We start from the raw sequence: 17,939 nt of genomic DNA on the forward strand, positions 1-17,939 counted from the left end.
TTAAGGGCATGGCTGGTGTATACCGCATAGGTAAACGGGCCCAATATTCCTTGTGCAGTTATGAGGGTTACGTGAGATGATGAATTTCCTGTTCCCACGTAGTGCCTAGGAAATGGCAGCTGTTACCACAGCTAGTTAGAGGTAGTACCTAGATTAGGTCTGGTTACAGGTTTCTTACTCTAATGGACGATATTAACCGTCTAGGTTCTGAAACACCTGCCTTAATCCATCTGGTGCTCTGCTTTCCAAAATTGTCAGTCTTCATGGCTTTTGACTTTGAGGTTGGCTTTTCAGCTCATGACCTCATCTTACCCCTTGATACTAATACTGCATTTTAAATTCTACTAGGTCCCCCTGTGGACCCATGCACGGAACACGGATGAGCGCAGGGGATGGGTAGAAGCATTTGACTTTGTCCTTGGAGTAGATATAGGATCTGGGTCCATGGAGAAGGAAGAAGGGAGTTCCAAGAAGGATTTGCAAATGTGCTTGGGATATAGTGAATTGTCTCGCAGGCCAGGAAGAACACCGTTTCAAGAAGGCAGGATTGGCCCACTCTGGGAAGGGCTACAGAGATATGGAATTAGGAGAAATGAGGAAAAGTGAATGGATTTGGCTACCTAAAGATTCCTTCTCAAGCCTTGCAAGGGCTGCTTTGGTGGAGTGGAGAGGACACAAGCCAGGTTGTAAAGGGTTACGGATGGAGTGAGAGGTGGGGAAGTGTGGTCTGTTGGTGTAGACCAAGTATCTCCACCTGCTGGTCCACAGGTTCTTTAGCCTAGGTTGTTAGAGGCGAAGTGAGAAATACAACGTTAATGTAGTCTGTTTTTCATAAGTTTAGTTTTATTTATTTTTAGTAGTCATCCCGTGATCTGAGATCATACTCTTACTTTTTCAGTTTCAAAATGCCTTTTCCATTATGAAATGATGATGGTTCTCAACCCTAGCTGCACATTAGAGCCACTTGGGGAGCTTATAGAAACAATGGAGCCCTGGCTACACCTCAGGTAACTGAATCAGAAGCCTGGGACAGTCCAGGTACTGGCGATCCTGGGGTGCAGCCAGGATTGTGACTGTCTGCTCGTGCATGGTAGGAATTCTGTGCCAGTGGTTGTTGTTTTGTTTTAATGTTTAAATGCCCTCATTTGGCAAAATTAAAAACTGGAAACTCTTGGTTCATTTTGCCCAACCTTGTTTGTTTTGCTTCATTTTCATTTTTACTTCATTTTTTGTTTTCCTGATTTGTAAAATTCAAACAGTCGGGACCCAAGTGCTGGTAACATTTCACACGACAAGGGAGAGTGTGTGATAGTTTTCTTTTTAAGGAGTTAACCTCCTCTAGTGCTTCTGCCTGGCATTCAGTGTATTCACATTGTCAGGAACAGTGCGGTTGTATGAAGGAAAACTCACTTGCGTTCTCCAGCACAGATTGTGTATCACTAAGGATGATTGAGAGATCCAGTCAGGTGTTCAGATTTGATGGATATCAAGCATGCAGGCCATCCTCCCTTTGAGCCTTCTCTTGCCTCTTTGGTGGGGAAGAGGGTTCTTGTGGTTCAGCCGTGCCTTCTACTCTAGCTACACACAGGACGTCCTGTCCTTTCTGACCTTGAAGGTGAAACATCTTTTTACTTACAACTGCAGGTCTGAAATGTAGCACCACCTAAGCGAAACATGATCATTTCTGCTTTGTGGTGCTTCTAGTTATTTTAATGTTTAAAGGTCAGAGCAGGAAACATCTTAAATGCAAAGCATTTAATTTCCATTAGAGTTAAAAGTTTCTAAGCCTGTGTTATAGCCAATAAAAATGATGATGTTTAAATCAGCTAGTGTTCTGTTTCTTACATGAATATTTTATATGAACTACACAGGAAGAAAAGTCTATATGTTTACCAAACAACATTATGTCCAATGGCTATTGGAAACTTGTTCTCTTGGGTTATTATATGAGTAACTCCTGTTACATATATCCAAATGGTAAAAGGAATTACATGTATCGTTCTTGGGGCTTGTTTCGCAGACTAAGTATATTGGCTAAATCCTGCTAATATAGGTGTTCCCTGAATTACTAATACCCTTACAAACTTGCTATAAATAAGACCGTGTGGGCTGGATGATCCTTGGAAAAGTGGGTGCGTTCTACGCGGGGACAAGAAGTGGCGGTTCTGGGTACTGCCTTACTCTAGTATTAGTATTGAAGTACATAGTGTCGTATAGTAATGAGTGTCTTTACAGAGGTTTGGTGGCAAAGAAACCAGTTTTACTTTGTTTACCCCAGAGTTTCCCCAATTTATTTGAACATGGAATCCTTTATCAAGAATGCCTATTCACGGGCGCCTGGGTGGCTCAGTTGGTTAAGCGACTGCCTTCGGCTCAGGTCATGATCCTGGAGTCCCTGGATCGAGTCCCGCATCGGGCTCCCTGCTCGGCAGGGAGTCTGCTTCTCCCTTTGACCCTCCCCCCTCTCATGTGCTCGCTCTCTCTCATTCTCTCTTTCTCAAATAAATAAAAATCTTAAAAAAAAAAAAAAAAAAAAGAATGCCTATTCACATTCCACCGAGTGAGGGATCTATGGAACATGACTTTTGTTGGACGTGGATTTAGAATGTTTAATTCTAGGAGAAGATGTTTTCCCTTAACAATGCTCGTTTAGGATTGTTATACAATCACTTAGCAAAATATGTAAATACAACTTGACCCTTGAACAACGAGGGGGGGGGTGGCGGGCAGGGGTTAAGGATACTGATCCCTGTGCATTTAAAAATCCACATACAACTTCTGATTCCCCCAAAACTTAACTACTCATAACCTACTGTTGACCGGGAGCCTTACCAATGACACAAATCGTTGATTAGCACATATTTTGCATGTTATTATATATTGTATTCTTAAAATAAAATAAGCTAGAGAAAAGAAAATGTTAAGAAAATCACAAGGAAGAGAAAATACTTTTAGAGTACCGTACTGTAAAAATTTCGTGTCCAAGTGAACCCGCGCAGTTCAAACCCCTGTTGCTCAAGGGTCAACTGTATGTAAACTTCTTATGACTTTGGTCTTTTTATATTACAGTTCAACCTTAGTAATTAATTATCTTTACTTATTTACTGGATAAAGATATTTTATCTTTATTAACACTGTTTCAGGCACCAGGGAAGCAATGTAAAGAACAATTGTAATGAACAATTTAACGTCTTAAGAGGTCTGCATGAACTGGTGTGGGCTTCATGCCACACTGACGTCCAGAAGCTGCTTTCAGCTTTGCAGAGAGCTGTCTTTTTGGAGAGGGTGAGAGTACCTCTACTTGAGGTGTTTCACATCTACAAAAAGAAAATCAGAACAGGGTCTGACAAAGGATTGATGTGTGATGACATGTAAGACTTTCAGTCTCCAAGATTTGGATGTTTACAGTTACAGAATATTTGAAACTCCCTGGAAATCCTCAACTAGTCTCTGACAAAGCATTTATGATGTTATAATTTCTTAATTCAGTAAATCTACGCACTAGTATTTTTATTAACTGCCACGCTCAATTAATACACAAGTCTGGAAGCCTCTTAACATTGTGATTGGTCATTTTGAAGATCATCATTATAAATGAGTTTCTGCAACATCCTAAGTGCCTTCAGAATCACACAAAAATTAAGCGAAGTGCAGTATGGTTTAGCATGAAGTATGTTCTATGGTATGGTAATTTATGAAATGAATAACCCATGGATGACTAGATAGTCTTGTAAGAGAACTTTTAAAAAATTGTGATAACACAAAATTTACCTTCTTAACCATTTTCTAGGTGTACAGTTCAGTAGTGTTAAATATATTCACACTGTTGTGAAACAGATCTCCAGAACTTTTTCGTCTTGCAAATCTGAAACTCAGTACCCATCAAACAACAGCTGCTCATTTCCCCCTCCTGCCAGCCCCTGGTAAGCATTATTCTACTTTCTGTCTCTATGAATTTGACGACTTTAGCTACCTCACATAAGTGGACACCTGCAACACTTGTCTTTTTGTGACTGGCTTATTTCACTTAGCATAGTGTCCTCAAGTTTCACCCATGGTGTAGCATGTGTCAGGATTTTCTTCCTTTTAAAGGCTGAATAATATTCCATTGCATGTATATAACACATTTTCTTTATCCATTCATCAGTCAGTGGACATTTGGGTTGCTTCTAACTCTTGGCTATTGTGAATATTGTAAAGAACTTTTAAAAAATGATGTATAGCTTCTATCAAGTTCACTTAACAGCCCTCCATTGATGGATTTATAGGTGACTTATGGTTTCCCCTGCCGTAAACATCTGATGAATGTCTTTCACATAAATCATTGATTACGTCTCTGGTTATTTGCTTAGAATAAATTCCTGGAAGGGAGTTACTGGATCAAAAGGGGTGCACATTTTTATGGCGTTTAGTACATGCTATCAAATTATCTTCCATAAGTGTATGAAAATGTAGGAGGGAACTGATTTCTCCACACCCTCGCCAATGTTGGGTATTGTCATTAAGAAGCAAAACAACAGAAGACCTTTGCCAACTTGATAGTTGAAAATGGTATCATATTCATATGGTTGTTCTAATGTGCATTTCTTTGATTAGCAGCAGAGAGATTGAACTGTGTTTTTTCATATGTTGATTAGTTACTGTGTGTGTGTAAGACTCTGTTCACATTCTTCACCCATTTTTCTATTAAGCTACTGTATATTTTTTCCTGTTGATTTGAAGACCTCTTTATAGAGCATAATATTAAATTTTTATCATATGTTGCTGTTATTTTCCCCCAATTTATCATTTTCCTTTTAATTTTTATAGTGTTTTTCGACATCTGACATTTAATATAGCCAGATCAATGAATCTTTTCCTTTATCGTTTCTTTCCTTGGTGCATTATTGATAAGACTGGTGAAATATTAGGCAAAGCAAATCTACTTTTCCCTGCTTCCTGCTTCAGAAAGACAAAGTTGTAGCCATGTTAGGTTAGCGTAGAGCATTATATGTTTCATAATCAATCATTTATTCATTTGGAAATACTTACTGAGTGCCCATGATGTTCTAGGCACCTGTGTTAGATGCTGAATTGCACAATATACATCTAGGGTGCATAATATGGTGCCCATACATTATGGATTTTCAGACAGTTCCAATTTCAAATACATATTCCACCCCATTGTCAGTCTTGGATGTCAGATTACCTGTCCTGAATTTGGCTTCTGAATGTATGGATGTATTATCCTTGGGTAACATGCTCATTTGGGATCCTTCTTTGCCTGCCTACATCTGAACCCAGAAGGCAAGTACATCATCCAGGCTGCAGCTGGAAGGGGACCAAGGTCCTGCTGCAGGGGAAGGTGTGAATGCAAGGCAAGCATTGCTCCTTCTTGTTCTAAGAGGGAGCAGCCTTTGTTTGGGGACCCAGTGGGACAGCCAAGTCCCTGTGGTCGTTCCCTGGCCCACACTGCTCATGCTGGCGCATTCATTTCCTTTTTAAGCTACACAGAAGTCAGAGCCTGAGATGGGACCCTCATATCCACGGGCATCTTTCTTTACATTGTTGCCAGGGGAGAGGGCCAAAGTGAAGGAGCTGTAAACGCTGATGGTTCCCAACCGTGTAAAAGACCTTCTTCAAGCAGCGGCCAGCCCCAGACCCCACAGGGTGAGGACCCATGCTGTGGTAGGGTGACCACCCTGAATTAGGTGCCCTGAAAACCCTCCATGGGAGGTATCACTGCTTTTTGGGCTGCAGGACTTCTGATGATAACACTGGTGGATAATCATTAGGCAGTATTATGCCTTCATTGCACTTGGTTTCAGCCCTTGTGCAGGGCCAGGAAATGAATTTTAAAAAATCACATCTATTGGGGCGCCTGGGTGGCTCAGTCTGTTGAGCGTCTGCCTTTGGCTCAGGTCATGATCCCGGGGTCCTGGGATCGAGCCCCACATCGGGCTCCCTGCTCTGCGGGGAGCCTGCTTCTCCCTCTCCCACTCCCCCTGCTTGTGTTCCCTCTCTCGCTGTCTCTCTCTCTGTCAAATAAATAAAATAAAATCTTAAAAAAAAATAAAAATAAAAATCATACTGTTGTACCGCAGTTGTTCAGCTGCCCATTCCTGAAGTGCTTTCCTTTGGGATTCTATAAATTTTGTAGGTTTTCCCCCTAGTAAATCCTTACAATTCAAAACAAATAATGGGTGGTTATTTATTAATAGTGACTTTATGGAGAAGGAAGTTGAGGCAGACTGACTATTAGCAGCCCATGCATATGGCTGGTAAGTCTCAGGGGGATTTTCAGCGTATTTTGGTTTTATCTCCAGCTGGATCCCAGCTGTATTATGAGACAATATAAATTCAGGACCTTTTATTCATCTGATCATCCTAGACACACTTGTGATTCTATCAGGTGACGTTAGAGGGGTCACAGACTCAGAGCCAGAACAATCTATAACTGTTCTCCGAGAGAACTTTCCGCATCCTGGTGGAAATGTCCCGTGTCTGCTCTGTCCGGTGCCGTAGCCACCAGCCCCCTGTGGCTCCCCAACACTTGAAATGTGGCCAGTGTGACTGAGCAACAGAAGTTTACATTTGGGTTAATTTTGGTTAACTTGAATAGCCACATGGGGCTAGGGGCCTGTGTATTGGACAGCACAGATTTGTGAAGGACTGCATTCATTTTTTTTATTGTAGTTCACTGCGAGAAGCACATTTTATATTGTACTACAGCACAGATGTGCCCCACGTCAGAACAAACTGCCCGCCCCACATCAGAACTTCACCAAACAGTATTCAGCCTGACTACAAGCAGTGCACGCTGGTAATTTCTGTTTCGTTCTGTTCTGTTTCATTTTTTTTAAAAGGCTGGTGGTGACTTGATAAATTGATTTTGTGACTCGCGGGTGGGTTATGAGCCCCAGGTTTAAGAACATTGCTACAGTTTTTTAATATGCAAATAAAAAGTTTAAAATGTGAAGAAAAAAAAAAAAAACAACACTGCCATCCTTACGTTATCTGCCCCCCACCTCCAGCCGTTCCTTCTACCTTTTTTCTCCTGTCTCTGCATCTGCCCTCCTTGCAGGGTCTTTGCATTGTCTGTTCCCTCTGCCTGGTATACTTTTCCCTATGTCATCCCATGACTGCATTTCTCACATCCTCAGATTTCTGCTCTAATGTTCACTGAAGGTTTCCTCCGGTAACCACCTACTGGGGTGCTCTGGGAGGCTCCCCACCCCCCTTATCCTGGCTTGCTTTTTTCTGTAGCAATGTTCATCACCTGATACCGATATCATTTGTTTATTGTCTGCCTCCCCAGCTAGAATATCAGCCCCATGAAGACAGGGACTGTTTTGTTGGCTGGTATGTCTCAGTATCCAAAATAGGCTTTTAATAAATATTTGTTGAATAATTGAACAGACATGGCCTCATGACCTTACTGAGATTTTTTTGTTATGGCTTTATATGCCGAGAGGCGTGTGGGAGCTTTCACTCATTCCTTTGGAGATACTGAGTTCATCCCAGTGGCCTGGCTCGTGCTCTGGGCACGGGGGATAGATATGCTAGAGGAGAAGGTAGACACATCTTTGTCCTTTTGAAAATTTTAATTGGCATCTGGGACTCTGCTGTGTATGGGTCCAGGAATGTGGTGCTGGAGGTTGTCTGAATATGCATCAGACAATTAGAGGAGTCAGGTGGAGATTTTGTATTTCCCAAAAGTAAAAGTGGCCCTTAGTAGAGCCGCTGAGTGGTGGGGCCAGCACCGCAGGGAGGTCTAGGAAAATAAGCAGACAGAATTTGATAGGGAGCACTGGAGTACTGGTGAGGTGCCCCATCTTAGCTGCTGTTATAGACTCTAGCAGAGTCTAAGACTAGACTTCAGGACTCATCTTCCATTCCAGAAGCTCCCCATGCATCTCTTTATGGTTTGCTTCTACATTTTCCTCTCAGCATAGAAATAAAAATGGCCCACCTAAAAAAAAATGATTGTTGCTTCAGTGCTGAGTGGCAAGCTTTATGAGAACCGAGTAATGGGCTTGGTAGATAGCTATCTAATTATAATCATACCCTGAAATTTTTATTAGCCAGTCTTCATACCTAATGGTTTCTGCTTGCACTACGGATACGTTGGTGGTTCTTGAATCCATTTTGAAGGCACAAAGTGTTTCTATTCTTGGTGTATTTTCCCTCATCTTTCCTTAGAGTCAGATTTATTATTCCTTAGACTTCTCCCCTGTCCTTCATTAGAGAGTCATCAGGATGGTGCTATTTTTTTCTCCTTTGTTGAGTGTACACAGTAAATATAATTTGTTGAATGGCTTTCTTTTTTCCAACAGGAAGTCTTCAAAGAGAGCCTATTAAAGTATTAAGCCTCCATGTAATAAACAGTGGAGCTGGGCCAACACGTCCAAAACATCTGAGCAATCTCTTTATATTGTACACTCGAGCTTTCAGATGCATCAGTTTTACAGTACATCATCTGACACTATTTGTGATAAATATTCCCCAGTGATTAAATCATCATTTTATGATCTTATGCACAAGAAAGAGCATCCACAAAGCTATTCCCTAGTCATCGAGCTCACATGTTAAGAGTCCCAGTTTGTAGATCAGAAACCTTTTATTAATTTTGACTGAGCCGTTCTAAAGAGGTCATGTGGATTTTCATAAAACAGATTTATGTAAGAAGTACCTTTTTTTTTTTTTTCTTCTTTCCTTCTTAGGGAGGGACAGAGAGAGTGGGGATTGAACCACCTGGTGGGGAAAACCAGGAAATGGACCCTGAAGTAAATGAGAAGCTGTGCCTTGATGGTCATGGTTAATAAATATTTACAGTGAAGTCCTGAGCTGCAACTCTGCAGTTTTGTTAGCATAAACGTTTCATTACCACAGAATACTTGATGAGCTCGTGGAGCAGGCGACTTGCGCAGCGTCTGGAGCATGAGACTGCACTTGGGCTCACTCTCTTGCTCGCTTGTCCTTAGGGATGGGCATCTGCAGGCGTCACTTTTTTTTTTTTTTTTTAACTGAATTAATGCAGTGGTCCTGGCTGGGATTTTGCCTGTTCTCCACGGATGGAGCCTGTGGGAGGGTGCCAAGGGACCCTCTAGGCCTGAGGAATGACTGTTGATTTACAGCCTCAAATGAAGCTAAAGCTGATAGTTTATGTTTTAAATAATGCATAGTTAGCTCTGCAAACAAATGAGCCAGATCCTTCCTCCTGCCAGAGTCCCTCTGGAGGAGGGTGGAGGTGCTCGGGGGGGGGGGGGGGGGGAAGCTCATGAACTCCCTCCAGTGGCATGTGGGCCCCCGAAAGCCCCTCTTCCCAGGCAGGGGACTGCACCAGTGGAAGTTTGGACTGACTAGGAGGAAAGGGAAGGCACAGGGAGTGTGTGGGGAGTGGCCAGAGGGGCTGCAAGAGCATACCATGGGGGTGGGGGTGGGGAGCCCACTAGCAAGGAGAGCCCAGCTGGTGGGGAGATGCCGGCCTGCTACAGGGGCTCTTAGACTTCTAGAATTATGTCATTTCTTGCCGCTCCAAGTGTGGGCTGTGGGCTGGTAACAGTAGCATCCCCTGGGAGCTTGTTTGACATGCAGAAGCCTAGGCCCTAACTCAGGCTTCTGGATTCTGAATCTTCACTTTAACAAGAAGTCCAGGTGATTCGTCTGCACATCAGAGTTTGAGAAGTGCTGACTAAGCACTTGCATTTTAATACTTTTACAGACCCTTGATCAAGCATTAAATATTTGTGACTCACAAAGCAGATTAGTAAGTCACTCCAACCGTGCTGGTTTGCCTCCCACCCCCCCATGTTTTAGGGAAGAAAGGACGGAATAACAACAAAAGTGTGAGGTTGGCCAGGAATGGAGTTAGTGGGAATTTTAATGCAATTTTGGCCATGACACACCATTGCCGGTATGAACTCAGAGCGGTGCTTTTCAGACTAGAACAGGCATCAGAATTACCGGAGGGCTTGTTAAAATGCCGGTTGTGGGACCCCACCCCAGCGTTTCTGATTCAGTAGATTTTGGGATAGGGGCTGAGAATTTTTGTTTCTAGCAAGTTCCCAGGTCATGCTGCTGCTGGTCTGGGGACCTCACTTTGACATGTATAATTCTGATCATGGCAACTGAATGGTGCTTGTTTGTGTGATTGCTGCCCCACGAAGTCTATGTTCTGGAGCCAAGCTTGGCCTCCTCTCCTGCCGGGTCTCTCACCATCCCTCTTTACTACTGATTCTCAGAGTGTCATCCACGATCCATCCATCCCTGCAGATTCCCCGAGTCCACTCTCTCGACCTTCTGAATCAGAATCCAATCGGAATCCCTCGGAGTGGGACACGGGATGGTTCGTGAGCATCCCAGGGCGACTCTTAGACGCACATGCGAGAAACAGCCATTGCTTTGTGGGCTCCTTCCCAAATGCATTACATTCTTCGTTGCTAGGGTGTGTTTTGCCCTTTTCTTGGCTCTTTGTTACTTGACTTGGGCCACCGCTGCACCGGGAATGCCCTTCCACATCTGCTCACTTGCTAGCATTCTCCTGTTCTTCCAGTCTTCCTCAGAAGCTCCGTCCTCCTGACCACCCCCCCAGCTGCATGTGATCCCTAGACTGTGCTTGTCTTTTAAAATAAGCTCTTTAAAATGAGATTCCAGTCCTTATATTTCAATCAATTTAAGATGCCTTTTCATACCTCCCCAAACCCCCTCCTCTTCCTGAGTTGAATTTATAAGTATATGGCACAGGTGGCCTAGGGAGGTGTAGGTCAGTGGACATTGCCATGAAAAAACAAGAAAAGAATAAGAAAAGCTTGTGACTTCTCAAAGTTGTGAAGTGTTAAAAACTCAGTGGTACGTGACACAAAACAGCGCTGCCCCTAATGCTGTTAAGTACATGATTATAGCCCCTATTGATTGTAGGCTCTTGGATGGCTGAGACTGTCTTATATTCCTCATATTGGTCCCCCATGTACCTGGCTTGTAGTAAGTGTTCAATAAATATTAGTTGAATGATGTAAATGAGATTTAATTATCTTTGGGTAAAGATAAAAAAAACCATCCCTTTTCTGCTTTGGTCATTTATTGCATGTGGAAATGCATACCCTGCTTTGGATGCTGATGAGAAGGGCAAATAGAAGAGATGCAGCCAGGAGAATGATGATCTTCATTCAGGCTTTAAATGCACACTGCTCTCTGGAGCCAGCACTGTTTCTGCAGTATCCTGGATGTGCGTGGGACTCAGAATGGGGAGTGGGGGGGCGATGGGGTTGTGCGAAGGGCTGCCCTCCTGGACTCCCTGTTTGAAGGGCATGGGGAAATCCTAAACTCCTCTTGCCCAGAGACCATGGGTCTCCAATATCTCTGTATCCCAGGCACTTAGAATAGAAAGCAGGCTGGGAGTCAGTGCTTGTTGAATGAATGAATGAATGAATGAATGAAATTGTGACTTTGAGTCCCCATCCAGATATCAAATCTTGACCTCTTTATGTCTCATTTGCTTCATTTTTAGGGTAGGGGTCTTATGATGTACTCTAACTTATCTCAAGGAATTTTTGAGAACCTAAGATGATTTAATTAATCTGAGAGCACTATTTAAAGTGTTACATATGTGTTATTACTTAGATCATATGAGAACTTTTTCTGTGTTTCTTACAGACAGCTCTTCTTCTTGGTTCTGAAGGCCTATTTTAAAACTTTGTCAGCTAGGGGACTTTTGGTTCTCTTGGTTGGCTCATTCTCTGCTGATTTTCTCTGTACGTACAGCGCACGAAGTGCAGGTTTTGGAAGTGTTTGTGTGTCACCGTGGTGTATCGAGGGATCTTCCTGCTAATACTTGTTTCTCTGCTAGCTATATTTCATACTTTGTACTGTGGCTTTCTTCAAAGAAACTCCAGGCTTATAAGAATGATTTGTTGTGGCATTTCCTTTTGAGACATAAACTTTGAAATGAGATAAATACATAGTAGAGACATCTGGGTGCAGTAGTAAGGGTGGGAGGAAGTCGGCATTTGGACTTGGATCACCTTCCTTCAAGTCCTCTGCCCTTCATTTGCAATATGCGTGATCTTGAGCATTTTTTTTCTTTTGTAATATTTTATTATGGAGAATTTAAAAAATACACATAATATGCAAAATAGTATAATGAATCCCCCATTTACCCATCACTCAGCTTCAATGACTATTAACTGATGACCAGTTTGTTTCAACGGTAACGGCATCTACTGTTCCCCCAATATAATTTTTAATAAGATGCAAGATGTCATATTCTTTCATTCATAGTTTTTTCAAGGTTCATTTATTTATTTTTAGAGAGAGAGAGCGAGAGAGAGAGTGCATGCGTGAGCAGGGAGAGGGGCAGCGGGAGAGGGAGGGGGAGAGAACCTCGAGCAGACTCCCTGCTGAACATGGAGCCCAACTATGCAGGGTTTGATCTCATGACTCTGAGCTCATGACCTGAGCCAAAATCAAGAGTCAGATGCCCAACCAGCTGAGCCACCCAGGCGCCCCTCATTTGTAGATATTTCAATACGAATCTCTAAAAATATAAGGACTATTTATTTATTTATTTATTTAAGTAGGCTCCATGCCCATCATGGAGCCCAGTGCTGGGCTTGAACTCACGATCCTGAGATGGAGACCTGAGCTGAAATCAAGAGTCAGACACTTAACCGACTGAGCTACCCAGGCACCCTTTATTTTTTAATATTTAAATTTTTTATTTTTTTCTTTTTCAAAGATTTTTATTAAAGGTCTTTACAGAGCAAATCCAGACCCCAGATCCAGCTGCCAAGGAGACCCTGTTACACTGTGGGTACTGGCTATGGTATGGCAGGGGCCCTGGGTTACCACCCTTCTGTTCCAAGATGGCGGTGGTGGGCAGTATCTCATCCTCGGGTGCCATAATTGTCATGTGATCAGGCCGGGGCTCCTCAGGGCCAGTCTTAGCACTTGGGTCCCAGGAAAGCACGATCTTCACTTTGATTGCCAGCATACCCTGTCTGAGCCGCACACGGCACACAGTAGTGTCAACACAGTAGGTCACAGGGTCCCCACTGTGAATCAGCAAGTCATCCACAAACTTCATGAATGTAGCCCTCTGTCCTTGGAGTTTCCTGGACACCATGACCTCAGAGCTTTGGCCCCACTCTCCATGCTGAACTGCAGGCCCCCCACACAGCAAGCCCTCCTAGGAGGTTTTTTTTTTTTTAATTTTTTTAAAAAATGTTTTATTTGTTTATTCATGAGAGTCAGAGAGAGAGAGAGAGAGAGGCAGAGGCAGAGGGAGAAGCAGGCTCCCCGCCCAGCAGGGAGCCCGATGCGGGACTCGATCCCAGGACCCTGGGGTCATGACCTGAGCCGAAGGCAGATGCTCAACCATCTGAGCCACCCAGGTGCCCCAAGGCCTCCTAGGAGTTTTAACGCAGAGACTCAGCCTGGACCATAGCGCACAGACCTCTTGTGGCCTCCTTTTCAGCATGGAGCTCTGCGGTGCCCTCAGGGAAGCCAAACCTCTTCTGAACCACAGCAGTTGATTCCCAGATACACCAGTCCTTCTCACCAAGAACATTCTGTGTCCTGGCGGCCAAGATAATGATTTCTGTCTTGGTTGGTGTAACTTGGACCTCAACTCCGGAGTAACCATCGTCAGCCAGCTCCTGAGTGAGAAAATCATTCTGTTCAGCTCTGAAGATGGCATCAGCGACAGACTTCCTCTTCTTGGAAATTTGCACCATCGTCTTGCCGCCGAAAGGAAAGCAGATAAAGACGTTTTAAAAACACAACTAAACTATCATGATCACATCTGAACAAATTAATAATTCTTAATATCAATAGAATCCACTGTTATAAATTTTCTATTTTCTTTTATAGTTTATTTGAAATAGGATCCAGTAAGCCCCACATCTGCTATTTGTAAAAATGTCTTTTAAGGATCTTTTAATCTATAGGTTCTGCCTTATCTCTCTCTCTCTCTCTTTCTCTTTATCATATAAAAGTGCAAGGAAAAAAAAAAACCAGGTTGTTTGCTTCTGGAATTTGTCTGTTTGGATTTTGCTGATTATATCTTTGTGGCATATTTTCTGTAAATTAGAGGCATGACCAGATTAGGTTAGGGTTTTGGTTTTGGATCTTGGGCATGTTATTTGCTCTTTCTGACCTCTGTGAAATGGGGTGCATACTACCCATCTCATAGCTGTTGTGAAATTATAAAAGAGAATATCCAGGGTAAGACCACGTCCACACCTCAGAAAGAGTAGTTGTCATTATGAGTGGATTATACTTTTTGTTAGCATTTGGGGGGCTGGGCCCTAGGGAAGCTATTCTCCTCCCACACTATTCAGACTTAATATTATAGCAGGTGTTGTGTCAGGAGGCTGAGCATCAGATCGAGTAGGGGTCCTGCTCTACTATATTAGGCTTGAATATGAGTTAAAGTACTTAAACTCTCTGAGCTTTCCTCGTTTCCTCAAATGCAGCTAATAACGTATATCCTCAGAATTCTGAGAGTAGAGATGATGTATGTAAAGAGCCTTGAATGTGGTGCTCATCATGGGGTTGATGATCTTTGTTACTGATACTTTTGATACCTGAATTCTCACGTGGGACTTGGGGGCACTTCGGTTGTGAAGGGATTCTGGGTATGACTGGGGGGTGTAACTAAAACTCTTCTTCTCCTCTTTTAAACATATTTGGGGATAAAATAACCTACAATATAACCAAAAGAAAGAAATAAAAGTAAACCCTTTGGGTGCTGAGTACAATTACATTTATTGGTGTACAGATGCTGGAATGTGAATGGAAACATCTACTTACTTCTATTATGACCAGGAGAAAGGCTGGGATTCTGTTTTACCCTGTATCAAATATGATAGGGGTGCAGAAACAGGGCAAACACCACCTTTGCCAAAAGATCAAGGGTGACAGCACCAGGAAGGGGATGTATCAACTCTTTTGTGATGTGCCCTGTGTTGTGATGCACTGAGAAGGGCAAAACATCCTCTCTGGGGGATTCTTACTCAAAATGCCCAATCTCGCTTTATCATGAGAAAACATCAGACACACCCAAATCAAGGGACATTCTGCAAAAGACCTGGCCAGCTCTCTTGGCAGATGTCAAGGCTGTAAAAGACAAAGACCGAGGAACTGTCACAGGTTGGCAGAAGCTAACAAGACTTGAGAATTAAATGCAGCGTGGGATCCAGGATTGGATCCTGCATGAGAAAAAGAACTTTAGAGGCAAAGCTAGCAGCATTCAGATAACGTCTGTCAAGTCGTTAATAGTAATTTATCAGAGTTATTTTCCTGGTTTGGGCAGTTGTATCATGGTCATGTGAGATATTAACACTGGAGGAAGCTGGCTGAAGGGTACTGAACTCTCTGTACTGTTTTTGTGATGTTCCGTAAGTCTAAAATTCTTTCAAAAGTTAAAAACACTTTTTTAGTGTTTAGTGCACTGGGATGCATGGCAGCTTTTGTGAAGTTTACTGTTTTATAGGAAGTGGAGGGTGCTTCTTTTCTGCACATTAACTTAGGAGCTAGAAACACCAATCAACTCTTGAGCTAAAGCAGTCAAGACCTCTCTGGACTGGTGAAGTTCCTCACTGTAAATTGAGAGGGAGTTGTGTTAACTCTTTGAGGTTCCCCAGAGACCATCCAAGTACACAGGTGGTTGGGCCCCCCGGGTTGACGGTGTGTTGGTGGTATCATCTTTCATCGGGTTGATCTGGCAGATCTGACTGGCTAATAATGATAGTTACCTCCTTCGATTGGATGTCTGTTATATGCTCGAAACTTGAGTGCTAAGTGCTTATCATCAATCCTTAAAACATCCTTGAAAGGCAGGTGATAGCTCCCCCATTTTATGATATGTCTCAGAGAGACTCATTTGCCCAAGATCACTCAGCTGGAGTGGAAATCTAACTCCAAAGCTCAGACTCTGACAGCTGAACCATTCTGCTCTCCCTCACAGGGGCCCTTCTGGCCAGTCCAAGAATGCCTGCGTGCCCCTGCTGGGCCTCCAGACCGGCCCCCCCGCTTATCATGTATGCTTGCACTGCATAGAAAAGAGGATTTAGGGGTACTGCTATTTTCCTATCCTCTGTTATCTGTGTGTTGACTAGACTTTTATGTAGGCTCTTTGGGGGCTATTGATAGGCTTCTATGGTCAGATATCTTTGGGGGAACTTAGGGATAAATAAATTAAATAGCTCTCCATCTTTCCCCAGGCAACCGAATGCATTTGGAGAAAACCACACAACCGGGCTGACTAGTCCCATTGGTTTATTCCTAGTAACCTTAAATGGGCTGTTCAAGCTGCCTAGCAGTGCTGCCCTGTTGCCTTATCTGGACATGCATCCACTCTCTGGGATAACTGCTTCACACCTTCTCCCCACTCATAACATCCCCACATCTCCTAAAAAACAAAACAAAACTGTATTCCAACAGAGAATTTCCGCAAGCCCCCACGGCTGCCATGACCAAGCTGCCCGAATCCTGCCTCCTCTCTTGGTAAGGATGAAGCACTCTTGACTCTTGTGCACGAGATTGAGGCCCTCCTACCAGCAGTTCTCCCTCCGGTCCCCTCTCTCCCGATGCAGACGGGCATGTGCTCTATCTTCCATGTTAGAGAAGCCCCACATTGACCACACATCCCCCCTCAGCTGCTGCTGTGAACCTCATCCCCTCTCCAGCCAACCTCCTTGGAAGAGTCTTCTTTCAGACTGTCTCCAATTCCTTACGTCCCTTTCTTGCTCTTTTTTAAAAATTGAGGTGAAATTCACTTAACATAAAACTAACCATTTTAATATGTTAGCACATACAATTCAGTAGCATTTAGTACATCCACGGTGTTGTACAGTTACCAGCTCCATCTAGTTCCAAAGCCTTCTTGTCATTCCCAAAGTGCCCCCCTCCCCTTGCTGGTTACGTGCTCCCCCTCTTTCCTCCCCTCGCCCTAGCCTCTGGCAACCACCAATCTGTTTTCTGTCTATGGATTTACCTATTTTGTATATTTTATAAAATGGGCTCATACAATATGTTGACCTTCTTTCGCTTACGTAATGTTTTCAAGGTTCATCCATGTTGTGACATGTGTCAGAATTTCTTTACCTTTTATTGCTTCGTAAGATCCCATTGTATATATATATATATGGCACATTTTGTTTATTCATTCATGGATGGACATTTGGGTTGTTTCTACCTTTTGGCTATTGTGAATAGTGCTGCTGTGAACATTCATGTACAAGTATTTTTCTGAGTATCTGTTTTCTGTACTTTGGGGCATATCCCTAGAAGTGGAATTGCTGGGTCATATGGTAGTTCTATGTTTTAGTTTTTGAGTCACCGCTGAACTGTTTGGTGGCTTGGGCCAAGTAACTGGACCATTTTACATTATTGCCAGCAATGTACAAGCATTTCAGTTTCCTTACATCCGTATCAATATTGGATATTTCCTGGTTTTCTTCCCATAGCCACCCTAGTAGATATGAAGTGGTATCTCATTATGTTTTTTTTTCTCATTATGGTTTCAATTTGCATTTCCCTAATGGCTAATGACATTGAATATCTTTTCATGTGCTTGTTGGCCATTTTCTGTATCTTTGGAGAAAAGTCTATTCAAGTCCTTTGCCCATTTTTTCATTGGGTTGTTTGTTGTTGTTGAGTTTCCCATTCTATCTTGAATCCACTTTAATCAGACTTTTGTCCTTATCATTCCACAAAGTTACTTTTATCAAGATCGCCAATGGCCTCCCATTTGGTCAAACCCAGCGGTCCATTCTCAGTCCTCATTTTATTTTCCTCACAGCAACATTTAAGGGAGGATCACTCCTTCCTTTCTGAGATGCTTTCTTCACTTGGCTTCCCAGATCCCATTCTTTCTTAGTTCTTCTCAGTGTTCTTTGCTGGTCCCTCCTCATCTTCATGACCTCTAAGCCTTAAACTTCCTCACAGCTCAGGTTTCA

General features: G+C 43.0%; 1 protein-coding gene, 1 long non-coding RNA gene and 1 pseudogene across 2 annotated transcripts in view; 2 read left to right on the top strand and 1 right to left on the bottom strand.

Moving 5' to 3' along the window:
* KIAA1549L (KIAA1549 like) overlaps window positions 1–17,939 on the top strand; it is a 268,932-nt gene that overhangs the window by 30,921 nt on the left and 220,072 nt on the right. The gene's annotated exons all lie outside the window — the stretch shown is intronic.
* Window positions 2,505–9,233, top strand: LOC116638165. The gene is made up of 3 exons (XR_004300644.1): window positions 2,505–3,923; window positions 5,555–5,649; window positions 6,676–9,233. It is a non-coding gene; the product is annotated as an uncharacterized LOC116638165 (long non-coding RNA).
* LOC116638593 lies at window positions 12,780–17,103 on the bottom strand (annotated as a pseudogene).

Source organism: Phoca vitulina, unplaced genomic scaffold (genome assembly GCF_004348235.1).
Source record: "Phoca vitulina isolate PV1807 unplaced genomic scaffold, GSC_HSeal_1.0 scaffold16, whole genome shotgun sequence".
NCBI classification, from domain to species: Eukaryota; Metazoa; Chordata; class Mammalia; order Carnivora; family Phocidae; genus Phoca; species Phoca vitulina.